Genomic DNA, 15,125 nt, shown 5'->3' on the forward strand with positions numbered 1-15,125 from the left:
CAGTTTTAAGTTTCAGTGGCAAAACGTACATGTCATCCAAATTTTTCAACCCTGCATCAAAAAAAAACGGGAAATAGGTCAGAAAAGAAAGGTCACAGTCAAGTGCCCACTTATAGCTCGGGGTCATCAGGAAATTATAACAAAGAGCTATAAAAATAAATAGTTTTGGCAATTTTGAAAGGCAAAAAAAGAGCAAATCTCGCCAACCTCCCGTAAAAAAAAAACGAGATCTCGTTTCCCCAAAGGGCGCCCCCCTCCACGCGCCTTTTTTGTATGCGAAAGCAATTATTCAGGGAAAAATAATTATCACCGTATGACCCCCTTTTCTTTCGATGGAAAAAAAAAAACCCGGGGTCCCTTTCGTTTTTCTTAAGACCATTTCAAATTAAACTAATTTTTTTAGGAAAACTAACATGGGATTTTAAATTAATTTTAAAAAAGGGACAAATTTTTAACTCCGTCTTTGCCGATGTTTGTGTTTAGTAAAATTTAAAGCCGAATCACGCTTGACACGAGCCAAAGCCCAGATTAAAAGCCATTGCCATTCTGTGTATTTTATACTTCTTTGTTATAATTAAACCCGTGTAGGAAAAAGGGTCGAAAAATTTTTGAAGTATCTATTCCATATAACCATGTAAAAAGTGACCCCCGTGTGTGTCCCCCTTTTTAAACCGGGGCAAAATTTGAATAATCCCGTTTGAGATCCCCCAGGGAATGCTACATACCCAAATTTTAAAAGGGGTAAGCCCCTTTAACTTTTTAGAAAAAAATATTTTTTTGTCCCTATATAAATTTGGGATACCAATTTTTTTGAATAGCGGAGCTAATAAAAGCACAAATTGTCATTTGGATTCATTAAAAGCTTTGTAAACTTTAGAAATCTTTCCCCAAATGTGGGAAACCCAAATTTTCTGACATAAATTTCATATAAATAAAAAAAACTGTCCCCGGGTGACAGCGCGCTCGACAAATTTGAAGTTTTATTGAAGAATGGGTTAAAAAATTTTCCATAGATTTTTTAGCTAAACAAAAAAAAAGGATTAAACAAAAAATGTTTCCCGTATTTTGGGGTTTGATTAGTTTTTGCACTAAAAGGGAAAATTTTTGAAACCCCTGAAGGCAAATATGTTAAGTTATTTTAAAATAAAACATGGGCTTAAAGAAAAATTTTTTCTAAATTTTCCCAAATCCAAAAGGGCCATAATTTAGTCAAAATAGTTGACAAGTTTTGCAAATTTGCCTACAGATGGAAAAACATGTTGTAAACTAGTTTAAAAGTTTCAAACCCCAGTTTAAAAAGTTTTTTTACAAAACCTGACTTTAAAAAAAAACTTTAACAAATTTAAAAATCCAAAAAAGGGGCCCAAAATTTAGTCAAAAAAATTTTCAAATTTATGTACCTTTCCTAGAGATGGAAAAACATAATGAAAACTGTGTTTTTAAAATTTAAAAAAACCCTAAGTAAAAATAGTCTTGACAGAACTGGACAAAAACAAAACAGAACCCGTTTTTCCCAATTCAAAAAGGGCCCCTAATTTTAGCCAAAAAAGAGGAGAGAGTTACGTACCATGCCTATTGAAAGAGACCAAAATTAAAAACTGAAAAAGTAAAAAAAGTTTCAAAGCCATATGTCCCAAAAACTTTTCACAAAATTAAACCTGGACGAAAAACCCTTTAAACCAAAAAAATTTCTAAAATCAAAAGGGGCCCCTAATTCCCGTCCCAAATCTTTTTATGGGGTTTTTGAACTCATGCCTTTCAACAGGATACTGTGATGGTAAACAAATGTTTTAAAGTTTTAAAACTTTTTCTCAAAAGACTTTGTTTAAAAAGGGACTGGAAAAGAAAAACTAACCAAGATTTCTAAGTCAAAAAGGGGGCCCAAAAATTCCCGTCAAAATGCTTGATGGAGTTTTGTACCTTGCCCACAACCGGACATTGGGGATGGTAAACAAGTGTTAAAGTTTTAAAGCTTTTTTTTTCAAAAGCTTTGTCAAAATATGAACTGGGACGAAAAACTTAACCAAATTTCAAAAACAAAAAGGGGGGATAATTCAGTCAAAAAGCTTTACAGATTTTTGTACTTTTTGCCTATAACTGGACGGGGATGGGAAAAAAAGTGTTGAAATTTTTTAAAGGGTTTTATCCAAAAGACTTTGTCAAAATATTTAACTGGTAAAGAAAAATTTAAACCAAAATTTCCCAAGTCAAAAGGGGGCCCTAAATTTATCAAAATGCTTGAAAAGAGTTAAGTACACTTGCCTATAACGGACCTGGTGATGGGGAAAAAAAGTGTTTAAAGTTTTTAAAGCTTTATCCAAAAGACTTTGGGCAAAATGTGGACTGGTACAAAAAAATTTAAACCCGGGTTGACGCCGACGCCGACCCTGGTGAGTAATACTTTTAAATTATTCTTCGAATAGTCGAGCTAAAAATGGGAAATTGAAAAATTTCACAAACACATTTATGTACAATTGGCCCTGAAAACGTATCTTTATCTTATCAGTAAAAACTTAGCCGGAAAAAAGCAAAGTGGCCGTTTCCATCGAAACCCCCCCTTGGGAAAGCCTTAGCAAAAAGATTACTTTTTTGGGGCAATTTTTTCGCCTTTCGACCCATGCAGGCCCCCAAAACGTGCGGGCCGATCATGGGGCCCGCCCCTTTTTTCTAATTTGGTCATAAATTTTGAGCGAAAACCCCTTTTAAAATAAATTACACTGCCCAAAACTTTAAAAAAAAGACAAGTCCCCTTTTAGAAATTTACAGGGTAAAGGTTAAAACTTTAATTTTGAACACAGGAAAACCAGCAAATTTTTAAAAAAAATAAAGTACCATTTGTTATAAAGCCCAATTTTTTTTTGGGGTTTTCCCCGGGGGACTTTCCCTAATGAAAATTTCCGATAGTTAAAATTTTTCTAATTGTTTAAACCGAAACCTAAAAGGCCTCATCCCCATTGCTTTGTTGTTTTAATTTATTGACTATTTTCAAAAACTGAAATTTCCCAACTACATCATTCACTTATTTGCTTTTGTGTTGTAAAAACTATGTCCCGGGGTAGCATAAAATAAATTTCAAAAAAATTCAAAGACTTTTTTTAATATATTTTTGTGGGTTTAAAAGTCCGAATAAAAATTCCCCGTTCCCAAAAGAAATTTTTAAATCTGAATTATGACCCTTTAGGTTTCTTTATTATTTCTTTAAGTTAAGGACTTATTTGAGTTTCACAACTATTAACACAAACAGACAAAAATTAACTATTATAAAGGGAGTTTCCCGATAATATACACTTATTGCAAAAACTTTCAGGATATACAGTCAAAAGTTTTGCCCCAGGTCCCGCACTGAAAGATCACGTTTTTGACTAATGACCCGGGAAAAACATTCATAAGTTTTATAATAAGACTTCAGAAAACAATTTGGGCCCAAAGGGGCCTTTGTCCCCTCAATGAAGCAAAAAAATTTACCTAATTAGATCTTTTTTTGTGAAAAAGTAAATTTCATTTAAAATAGAATTTTAAACAAGAGGGTTCCCTAAGACACGCGCTCCACAAATTTAGCCCAATTTTACAGTAAAATGAATAATATCTCAAAAGAGAAACCCCTACTTTAAAAGGAAATACACTAAGGGGCATAATTCTGCAAGAACACAAAAAAGACTTATTTTGGAAATTTTTTCCTGCATGCAAATGACAAGGAAAGATTTTAAAATTTTTAATTTTAAGTCATTAATCTAAAAATACCAAAGTTATGCCCAGAAAAAAAAAAATTTTGTCAAAAAATTAAGGTTTTTGAAAGGGGGATAATTTGGTAAAAAAAAACAAATCAGAAATTATGGGGGTTGGTTTCCACACTTTCCGATGAAAGAAAAAAGATACTCTTAAGTTTCAAATCTTTATCTTATGTTGGCATAAAAATTTTTATTTCCCAGAGCGAAATTCCCCCCAAAAACCTTTTAATAAAAAAAGGGGCAAAATTCTTAAAAAATAAAAATGAACAAGGGAAAAAGTAAATACACATGCAATGAAAAATAATAATGAAATATTTTTAAAATTTCCCCGCAACTAAAGATATAAAAAAAAACGAAGCCCTTTTTAAAAAAAAAACATGAAAATTTTTTCCAAAGTTAAAAAAAAAATTTTTTTTACCTGAAACCCTTTGGGGGTAATGGGACCACCCCGTAAACAGTCTTTGTTTGTATCTGGCCCAAAGTTAATTTTGGGAAAAAACAGTAAGATTTAAGTAACATAACAAAGAAAGAAAAAAAATCAAAAAGTTGCCAAAAAACCCTTTTAACCCAAAAAAAAAATCTAACACCCTTGGGGACCTTTCTTTGGGGACAATTTTGCAGGGGTTGTAGCTTTGGCTATGCTATAAGTTTTTTGAAGTTAAAAGAAAATAAAAAATAACATTTAAAAAAGATATGAAAAGAAAAACAAAGGCCCGACCCCAAAAAAATTAACCTTAAAAAAACCCAATTTAAAAACCTTGGTGACCTTTACCTTAAGGGAAAGGGGCCCAAAACCGGCACATACTTTTTTCTTTAAGCTGGGCAATAATTTTTGTGAAGTTTTTAGTAAGAAAATAAGCAATAGTTTCAAAAGATATGACAGAAAAACAAAGGTTGCCAAAAAACTTTTAAACCTTTAAAAAAAACCCCAAGTAAAAACACCTTGGGACCTTGTCCTTTGTATAAAAGGGTCCCTGCCTCTGCAAAATACTTTACTTTCTTGTATGCGGACAATGTTTAAGTAAGTTAAAACTAAGATATAAGCATGATAACAATAGTAACAAAGATATTTATTTTACCTTTTCATTTTTGATGTCAATTTAGGACACGCAAAGATCCATTTGAAATTCTTTATTTTGCTGCCAGACCAAAAAGTGCTCAGATAGGAAAAGGGGACACAAAATCTGTAACAAAAAAAAAACAACAACAAAAATGCATCAAATAAAACATTTAACCAAATAAGCTGATAACAAACCCTTTTTTGTCAATCCCAAAAAGTTAATTTTTCCCTCCCAAAAAAAAACAAAAATACTGATACAAAAAAAGGTTTGTAAAAGAACTTACACTGAGTTTAGATAAATATTACAAAAACAACCCGTAATGACAATTCAAAGACAACTAGTCCCCTAACTAAAACTAGTACAAACAATTAAATTTTAAAAACTGGTTAATTTAAAACATGTCAAAGGGTTAGAAATAATGCCCGCCCAAATGGGATTCCCAAACCCCAAACCTCGGAAAAACCCTCAATTTCCTACCCCCTGAGCTAAACCCGGGCCCCCCTACACAAATTTCTCCCCCTTTTTTAAAATTCAAGGGCCTATACCGTGACTAAATTTCCCCCCCATTTTTTAAAAAATTTTTCCTTGAATTTTTTTTTTAGTTATAGGGACATAAGTATATATAAGCAATTTCAGGCGTAGGAGAACCCAGCCAGTTAATACCATCACCGCCCAAAACCCGGGCGCCAAAAGTCAAAGGGTGAGAAAAAATTTTGGGAGCCAAAAGCAGGGCTCAAACCCGGGGGCCTCGTAATACTGTTTTTTGAGGGCCAAATTTACTGAGCTAAAACGGCCCCTCTACAAAATTTCTCCCTGTTTAAAAAATTCAAGTCCTATACCATGATTTTACAATTTCCCGGGAATTTTTGGTTTTGAGTAGAGATCCGGGGTAATCCAATTTGATGGATCCTAAAGGGAAAAAATGGAAAACTTTTTTTATAAAACCAAAAGACGGCCAGCACATATCTATCAATCTCGCCAAGGGAAATATAAAGTTTTTTTAAAAACAGAAGAAAAAAAAAATGAAAGTAAGAAATCTAAACTTGAAAACGAAAGCCATATTTTATTCGTTTAAAAGGTCAGGGGGCCCAGCGCAGGTTCACCCCGCTTTGGGCCTCATGGACTTCTTTGTTTTTTTTTTTGTTTTTTTTTTTTTTTGGGTAAATTTGGGGAGTCAATTTTTTAATTTTTTAGCACTTTCCCAACATAACCCGAAAATGAGGAAATACCAGGGTTTTGTACAGCATGTCACTTTTTATCTACAAAAAGATACTTTTAGCTCAAATTTAAAAAAAAAAACCCAAATGGGTTCCCCTCACAACCCCCGGGAAAACGATAATTTTGGAAATTTATCAAATCGCTCAAAAGGGTTTTTTTTTGATGTTTCCCGAAAAAGTGTCCCGTATATGCCTTGGGGGGGTAAGATAAAACCAAATTTTTGGGAAAAGCAGACCTAGACATTTTTGAAATATTTTCAAAATTAATTTTGTGTAATAAATGTTTTATTCTATGGAAGCGTGAAAGGGGCATCAGACGCTAATAATTTTTTTTTCATTTAAAGGGGCGGAAAAGGGTATGGGCAAAACCCCCTTGATATGTTTGAAAAAAAACTGCATTAGCAAAATTGAAAAAACCCCATACGCAGTTTTTAAAAGTTTCAAAAAGCTTTAAAAAATGTCAAAATATAACTTATTCAACAAAAAAAGCAAAATTTTTCTCCCTTTTTTTTCCCGAGGTAAGCACGATTGACTGGGTTTTCAACATGGTCTTCCCCCCAATTTTAAACACAGCTTGTTTTAAAAAAAATGATGGAAAAGTACTGGTCAAAATCAAAAAGCTTCCGGGGAATTGAAAGAAAGGCAGAAAAAAGAATTGTCGCCTTTTTTTGGGGGGTTTTATAACCCTAAAAGTAGTCCCTTGTATAGTTCTTTAAAAACTGTTCCCCCAAAACAAAATTCGGAGCGTTCGAAGTTGAAACTTCACAAAAATTAAAGTGCTGGGTAATCAAAAAAAACCCCCAGATGTGGGGTTTTTAAAAGGGGCTGATTTTTACTGGGAAATTTTTCAAACCAGGGGGCCCAAAAAATTTTTTTTACCAAAGAGTATTTTACCAAAAAAATTTTTTTTTTAATAAGAAAAAAGGTAAAAACGAAATGGGCAAAAAGTAATTTTTCCTTGAAAATTTTTAAAGTGAAAAAAAACCCGAAATCAGTTTTTTAACAAAAATTTTTAAAAAGGGGTTTAAATTTGTTTGCAGTTAAGTTTCAATTTTATCCCTTTTTAAAATTAATTTTTCTTTCTTTTTTTCCCTTTGGGTTTTTTTGGGGGGGGGGTTCACACAGTACTCGCTACCGAAAAAAATAGAATAAATTTAAAATACCCTTTAGCTATTTTTTGGGGGTTTATTTTTTTTGGTTTTAAAAAATGCATAGAGTGTTTTTCTGACTTTTTTAATACAAACTCAGAAATAGCCCTTTTTGTTTTTCCGCACCGGAAATTGAATTTTAAAAACGACAAACCCCGTAAAAAAACACCCGACCCCTCAATATTAATTCCCAACTATTTGATATACACAGACCAAAGAGTGTAAAAAAAAGTTTTTTAACCCGGTTTTTTTGATTTCAAAACGTGTGTATTTTCAATGTGGGGGAAAATTAAAGGCTGACTGTGCTCAATTTTTCAAAACATCCGGACGATTCAGATTTTTTTTCCCCCCAATAAAAAATTCATTGCTTTCGTTTCTGTTATTTTTAAAAAAGATCTAAATTTTTTTTATGCTTTAAAATTATCAACAAGCCGTATATGCATTATTTCCCAAAACGTAATTTCATTTACCAAAAACACACTTATCTTTACCCCCGTAAAAATTTTACTTACCGAAAAAATTGATTAAAAGATGTGTAGATATATGAATTTACAGTTTTCAGGTGATAAAAATGATTTATATATATCTTTAATTACGATTGTGCTCTACTGGGGAAGTTCTGTAAAACAACTTTCCCCTTTACACTTTAGAGTATAAAATCCAAAGCCCCTGTTTTTCACAGGTATTACAAATTTGGGGGCTTAAACCTCAGAAAAAAGGAATACATACAATTTAAAAAAATAAAAAAGGAAAAGTACCTACCGTAGAACTAGTAAAACCCAAAATGAATATTTTTATTTCAAAAACTGATGGGCAACACCTTCGTTTACAGCAAAAATTTTTAAAAATTTTTAAAAGGGGAAATCACCCGGGGAAATCATTTGATTGGGAATTACATTTTCGCGCTTGTAATTTAAAAAACCCTTTTAAAAGTGCGAAATTAGGTTTTCCCAAATTATGAGAGATAAAGGAAGTAATTTACATTTTTTTTTATCAACATACAAGTGCTCCAAAAAAAATCAAGGGGTAACTACAGTAACCCTTTCAACACTTACGAAGGAAGGGGGGAATTTCCCAAAAAATTGGGGATATAGAATCTCATTTTCGCCCTTTAATATGCAGTGGGGAAATGCCCTCCTTTTTTTGATTTTAGACAACATCTACTAGATCCCCTTTTAACTACTTTCCGGGGAAAAGTGTCACTTAAGTACCAACACTTTAAGGGACCAAACACTTTCCGGGTAAAACTTTAAATTTAAAAAAAAATTTTTTACGGGAAAAGATCAAAAAATTTTTTAATTTAAACAAAAATAAAATTTGAAAGAAAAAATCATCTTAAATTTAAAATAGAACCGTAAGACGAAAGAATCCATTTTAAATTTTTAAAAAAACCCTTAAAACCCTTGCACGCTGGCCCTGCGCATTTAACCGCTCGGTTTTTTCACGCTGGGGAGCCATTTAAAACCCTTTTCGGGTTTTGGGACGCTGGGCATGCGCAAAGGAACATTTATTTGCGCGGCAGCGCACGCTGCACGCTGAGCAAAGCACAATAACTAAAAATCGTTTTTGCACCGTTCTAACCGTGCCAAAACGTTTTCCCCTTTTCGCCTTCAACAAAGCGATTGGGCCCCCGTTTTATCCCCAAACCGGGAACAAAAACGCAGGGCCCCAACTTTTAAGAAAGCCCAAATTTTTGATATATAGATATTTTTTTGTACCCGGGTGGTGGTGCTTTGGAAAAGTTTTTAAAAAATTTTTTTGTTTGAAAAAAGCAATTTTCAGATTAACACAATACCAAAAAACATGACCTTCAATACCCTTTAATAAAACCTGCGAGCGTATGCCCCCGATATAGTGGGTAAAAAATTATTAATTTCATCAACATCAGAGCCAAAACCCCGCAAAAAAATTGGGGCCCCGTCCCAGAATCAAGTAGTCGTGGGATCGTAATTTTTTGTTTGATCGTATGAGTAATAAAAAAAGGTATTGTTTAATTTTAAAATTTCAAATAAAGTATATTTTCCACTCCATTTTAAAGATGTAGCTTAATCATACACAACGGGAAAAAACAATTAACTAATACAATTTGACAAATAAGCATAAAGAAAATAAAAGCGCTACGCCTGTTCCCCCAAAAAAATGCAGGGCTGTCAATAATTTAAAAATACCGCTACGCAAGTAATGATGAACCCTTAATTTTTCTGACAAAATGAAAACCAAAAGTGGCTTTTCGCAACCTTTCACATCAAATTTTGAGTATATTTTTTTCATAAAACGTTCCCGAATTTAGATAAAGGGAGATACAAAACCACAGTTTTTTACAGTTTCCATACCAAGTAACCTAAAATGAAACAGTTTTTTATTATTTTCCTTTTTAATGAATGTTGTTTTTTAAATTTTTTAAGTTTTAAAAAATTTAATTTGAAATTTTGAAGAAATCAGAAATTAAAAACAATTTTTAAAAACAAACAAAAGTATGAACAAGGAGTCTCCCTCTGCGAAATTTTAGTAAAAAACCCGTCAAAAAAAAAGAAAAAAATTTTTTAAAAAAAATGAACCTTAAATTGTTTTAAAAAAATCACGTAAGCCAAAAAAAATCCAAACTGAAAAATTCCAAATAACCCTTTAAAAAAAAATTTGGAAAAAGCCCCAAAAAAAAATTTTTTAAGGGGACCAAAAAGCCAGAAAGGTTTTCTCAAAAAAGGGTTTTATTTTGTTTGACCAATAAAAATTTGAAAGCGAAAAATCCCGGGGTTTTTAAAAAAACCCCCCGGAAAGAATGACTGGGAAAAAAGAAAATTTCTGAATGGATTACCTTTGCCTAATTTTCCCGGGGTTTCGAAATCGAAAAAACCCCCAGGACTTCTAGAAAACCCTTTTTGATAAAATTTTTTTTATTTTAAAAATTTCAAAATTGGGGGGAAAAGAAAACTGACCAAACTTCTCTTTAACCCCTTTTTTTTTTATTTTGGAAAACCTAGGGTGGAAAATTTAGACAAAAAAATCAGAAGGGGGACGACAAAGGAAAAGGGAAAAATTTGGAAATTGGGAAAAAGGTATGTTCCCAAACATATTTGATTTAAAAACAAAAACATAAAAAACTTTTTCATGTAAAAGTATAAATAAATAAACATACTTTGAACGGTCAGAAAGGCATTTTAAAACTCAAATCAAAGGGGGGGAAAAGGGAAAAGACAATTTGTTTCTGTTTAAATCAACAAGTTTAAAAAAAGAAAAAATTTCCGTTTAAAAAAAAGATACCCTTTTAAAAGGGTTTCAAGGCCCTTTTCCTTTTTTTAAAGATAACCCCCCGGGGCCCTCTTTTTGGGTAAAATAAATAATCTTTCGAAAAAATTTTTTATATGAAAATTTTTTAAAATCCTTAAACAAATCTATTTTAAACCCTTTAAAATAAACTTTTAAACTTAATTAAATTTGCATACAGAGCTGCAATTTGCAATTACAGTGGAAATGAATTTTTAAATTAAAACAATTTTTTTTTTTTAACTATATGAAGTAATTGTTTTAAAAAATTTAAAAAAATACCAGTTTTTACTTTCTTGAAAATTTAACCAGGCCCCCAAAAATCCCCAAAATTTTAATATAACCCAAAAAAACCAAAAAACCCGTCCCTTTTTTAAATTATTATCGAAAATTTAAAGATGGAAGACCTCCTTAAAAATGGAAAAGACTAAATATCGAACGGTTTTCTCGGTCCCGAATTTTCTCCTGTTTTCTATATAGACATCAAAAATTCTTCAAAATTCTGAACATTGAACGATATTTTCGAAAAAAACAAACGACTTATGTCAATACAATTTTACTTCAAAAAAACCGCACGACACAAACAAATAGATATTTGTTGAGATGCAAATTTGTGCCTCCGGGAATCTGTCATCTGTGATTCTAATGGTTTAATTTCTTAGACTGGTCAAACTGATTCTTAAAGCGTCGCATCTCCTGTTTTCTATATAGACATCTAAATACTTCTAAATAATGAACATTGAACGATATTTTCGAAAAAAAGTTTCGGAAGTTACACTGTACCGATTCCAAATCTTACACTTAATCCAAATGGAATGCAGTATATCCAGAGAATATAAATCTTCTCCTTAAAAATGAATTCCTATAGTTTTTATGCGCATCTTTCTGCGCAGCCGACACTTTCTATGGAAAACTGAACTGAAGTCAACATTTGTTGAAACATGTTACAGCCAATCTTAAATATGAGGAATCATGAATGAAATAACATTTTTGATAAGTTTTATTAGTAATCAAATGTTGATACTGGTTTATATTGTATTGACAAGTATCATGCCTGACAGGTATCTTGCTATTTTTGTGGTTGTGTTTTCACATCGCATTTTAGTACAAAGACAGTGTTGTTCATATAATGTAAGATAATTGACGTAGTACTGATAAGACAATATCTCCTTTCAGATTATTTAGTATTCAATTATAGAAAGAATTAGGAATTTTTAAAACTTTCTTTAAACTTCTAGCAGACATACATGTAATCAATTTGGCCAGGTTCGGGCCATTTCCGTCCGAACCGGTGTTGTATTCTAGCGGTCTTAACATAAAATTTAGCCTGGTGACCCATACTTTTTTAGCCTTTTTTATGCTCACAATACAATTATCCATACACAAGAAAAACAGAAAAAAGTCCTATAAAAGAGTTTTTTTCAAAAAAAAAAAAATCAAAAAAAATCTACACTATGGGTATTTTTCATTGAAAAAAGTTCACAAAAGTAAATATGAAACAATTTTTTTTTTCATTTGTACCCATTATTGTAAGGATAGAGTATTGTAAATATGACTATGATATCAAATAAGTCTATAATAAAATCTGTAAAAAGAAAACAACCGTATTGTGCTGTCTTGATGTATAATTTGGTTGGTATTTATAAAAAAGCAGAAAATTATGAAAATGTTGAAAAATCGCTGGCAGTTTCAGCAACAGTGGGTGTGTTCAAAACAATTTTCCACATAAACAAGCCTGGTGACCTATTGTTTTTATTTGTTCATTGTTTTCAGCACAAAATTTCCTATCATATATGTAAATTAAAAAAAAAGTCTATGAAAGGAAAAAAACTATAGGAATTCTCTTTAAGATATATTTTATTCAATAAGGTAAATAAGCGTAAATCCACAAAATGTTAAATGTCCAAACTGGTCGTATTTTATTGTAAAGAAATGTCGGAAAGTTTTCGGATAAGATCTTGTTTAATGTGTTTCTATCTACGTCCTCAGTCATTGACGATTCATGCTTTCATTTATCACTTTGACCAAAAGGCTTCTGAAAGCACACACACTATAAAAACCAAGAATTCAAATGGTATATCTAACACCCTGTTTATCAGCATTCATGACAGAACTTTCTCCTCGGGGCTACAAATTTTTTGTTGACATTCATAGGTATTTAGGTAAACAGTCATTGATATTAAAGATAAATAACAAAACAAATCTGGCAAGGCAAACTTGGGAATGAAATGAACATAACACCTACCCACCTGAAGAAAAAGAAAGTTTTATATGTTGGAAATTTATTTCAAGTTTGCTACATGATATAATTTGAAATATAAATGAAAGTCATGTAAAATACATATGAAATAGAAATTGTCAATAATATCATATAAACTAAATTACATTAAACAATATGATAATAAAACATTATTGTAGACATGTTGTTATCACGTTTAATTTCATTACCTGTTTCTTCGTGGAGGAAAATTGATCAAGAGGCTGACGATATTAGTATACGTACACATCTATTTTATGATGCTTTGTCTCTGATTCAAAGCTATGAGCACCATTTTTTAAGGCATCGGAATCCGATTTTAATCGCAACTTTCTGAAAATATCTTTCCTAAATAAAGGAGTTTATTGATTAACCTAGTAGTTTTAGAGAGACCAGTCTGTAGTAAACTCTATTCCTAAATGAAATTTGGAAACACCTATTATCGTTTACAATTACAGTAAACCAGATGATAGAACGTAATATTTTATCACACAAAATTGTTTCAAATTAAGACATTGAGCTGAATGTTGTAGTTGTAAGATTCTAAATACTATAATCAATCGGCCGGTCATATCATACATTCCTGTCGTTTCTGTAACAAGGTCTGAGATAGTTATCTGATCTGTCACATTAGTTTCAAAATCCTGGATGATTTCACAGAAAGCACTTTTAGCAAAGCTTGTTGTCGGTCTACCCTTTGTTGCTTTGCTGTGCCCGAATTCAGAAGTTTGATACTGTTTAGGAACGTTGTACCCAGATCTGAAGTGTGAATTACATAAATTTTGTTATCGTGCCTCAATGGGCGGAAGATTTTGTGAGTATACCACCACCCCCCCCCCCCCCCCCCCCCCCCCCCCCCCCAAAAAAATGAAAAAACGTATTTCTCCGTGCATCCTTTCTTTTGTTTTTTATTATCGTACTTTGAAACTCAAGAGTTCTGAAGGAGTAAACATCAAGTCCCCGTTTATTGCCCATTACGACTTTTGTGTAAGTCACGCAAAATAAACAGTTTACCTACAAAAATCAACAAGACATTTTAACATTTATAACATTAATTATTGAATTTTACAATGATAGATTAGAATGTTATAGTTGCATTGATTTTTGTTACAAGTTTTCTGTAAAAATTACAATGATTATAAGATGAATTAATTAATACTTTCGTGTAGACTGACTTTAATTAGTCGCTGGCACCCCTTTTCGCCTAGTTTTACTGTTTGTAGATCATCCGAAGTAATACAAATGATACATCTTGAGGGTTCTACACTGTAAGATCGTGAACATATTAGGAAATATAGTTAAATAAATAAAAAATATAACAGAAAAACTAGACAAATGACATGAATCTTTAAAGTTTTCTTATTTAAACAGTTATGATAATCAGTGAGAAAACAGATCGTTTTACCCCATTGCGCTTTAAACAAGTAGTTCACAATACTGTTATAATTTATATTCATGCTGAGTGTCTGTAGTCGACAAGCTTTATTTGAAAAAAAAAGACAAAAAAACAACAACAACAAAAAATCACAAAAATGCAATAAGTAAAAACAAGCTTAAAATTTGAATCAGTGGATCTACTAAATGTAATGAAATGAAGCTGTAACGACTATTGAAGAGGTCATATGTTACACAATTTTGCAAAAATGAATGTTGTGACCAAAAAATAAAAATAAAAGCACTTTGAATGAGCAAAAAGAGTTTTTCTAAATTTTATCCCAAATCCGCTTCCGTAGTTGACGCGCCACTGAGGCAATAATTTTCCAAATAATATTGGCGGAAAATGTATGTATTACTGAACACTTTTGCCTCTAACTGGAATTATTTTAAACTACTTTTCCTTCACCAAAGTTAAAAGATGATCTTGATAGTAAATACAAAGAATTTAATAAATCGAACCGCGAAAACGTGTCACATGTTTTTTCATCTAAGTGGATTTCTCTGTTTTTCCATTTTAGCTATGAATAACATATTCATCACACGAGATCATACACATACAGTACATAGGTTATAAATAAATACGATAGCTATTATCGTCAGAATTCGCATCTGTCTTTAATATATGCAAACATTGCCCATTTATCTTTTGTTTACATCACACGGACAACAACAGGATGTTACGACAAGTCAAATGTCCCTTGGTATGGTGTACAACAGATGACTCCTTACAAATATATGCGTTTATAATTTTCATACTTGATTTATTGGGAATTGGCAATGACTATTTTGAGGCCATTTTTGTTTAGACATACAGGTTTAAACTTTTCTAAAGTTTGACACCCAAACGCTTATGACTAAGGTGATAAAAAAACGAAGGTAGGCAACCAATAAATGCTAGAGATCTCAAAATATATATTTCGCTAATAATCACTGAACACAAATATGCTGTAGTTAACCTGTAGAAGAGCAATGAAGCATATTGTCCACAGCTACGGCCACAATAGGTATTAGAT

At 31.8% G+C, this 15,125-nt stretch overlaps 1 protein-coding gene across 3 annotated transcripts in view; it reads left to right on the forward strand.

Annotated features, from left to right (window-relative positions):
- The window catches only part of LOC128549572 (uncharacterized), a 372,750-nt gene that overhangs the window by 52,787 nt on the left and 304,838 nt on the right, over positions 1–15,125 (forward strand). The window lies entirely within an intron of this gene.

This window comes from Mercenaria mercenaria, chromosome 16 (genome assembly GCF_021730395.1).
Source record: "Mercenaria mercenaria strain notata chromosome 16, MADL_Memer_1, whole genome shotgun sequence".
NCBI lineage: Eukaryota > Metazoa > Mollusca > Bivalvia > Venerida > Veneridae > Mercenaria > Mercenaria mercenaria.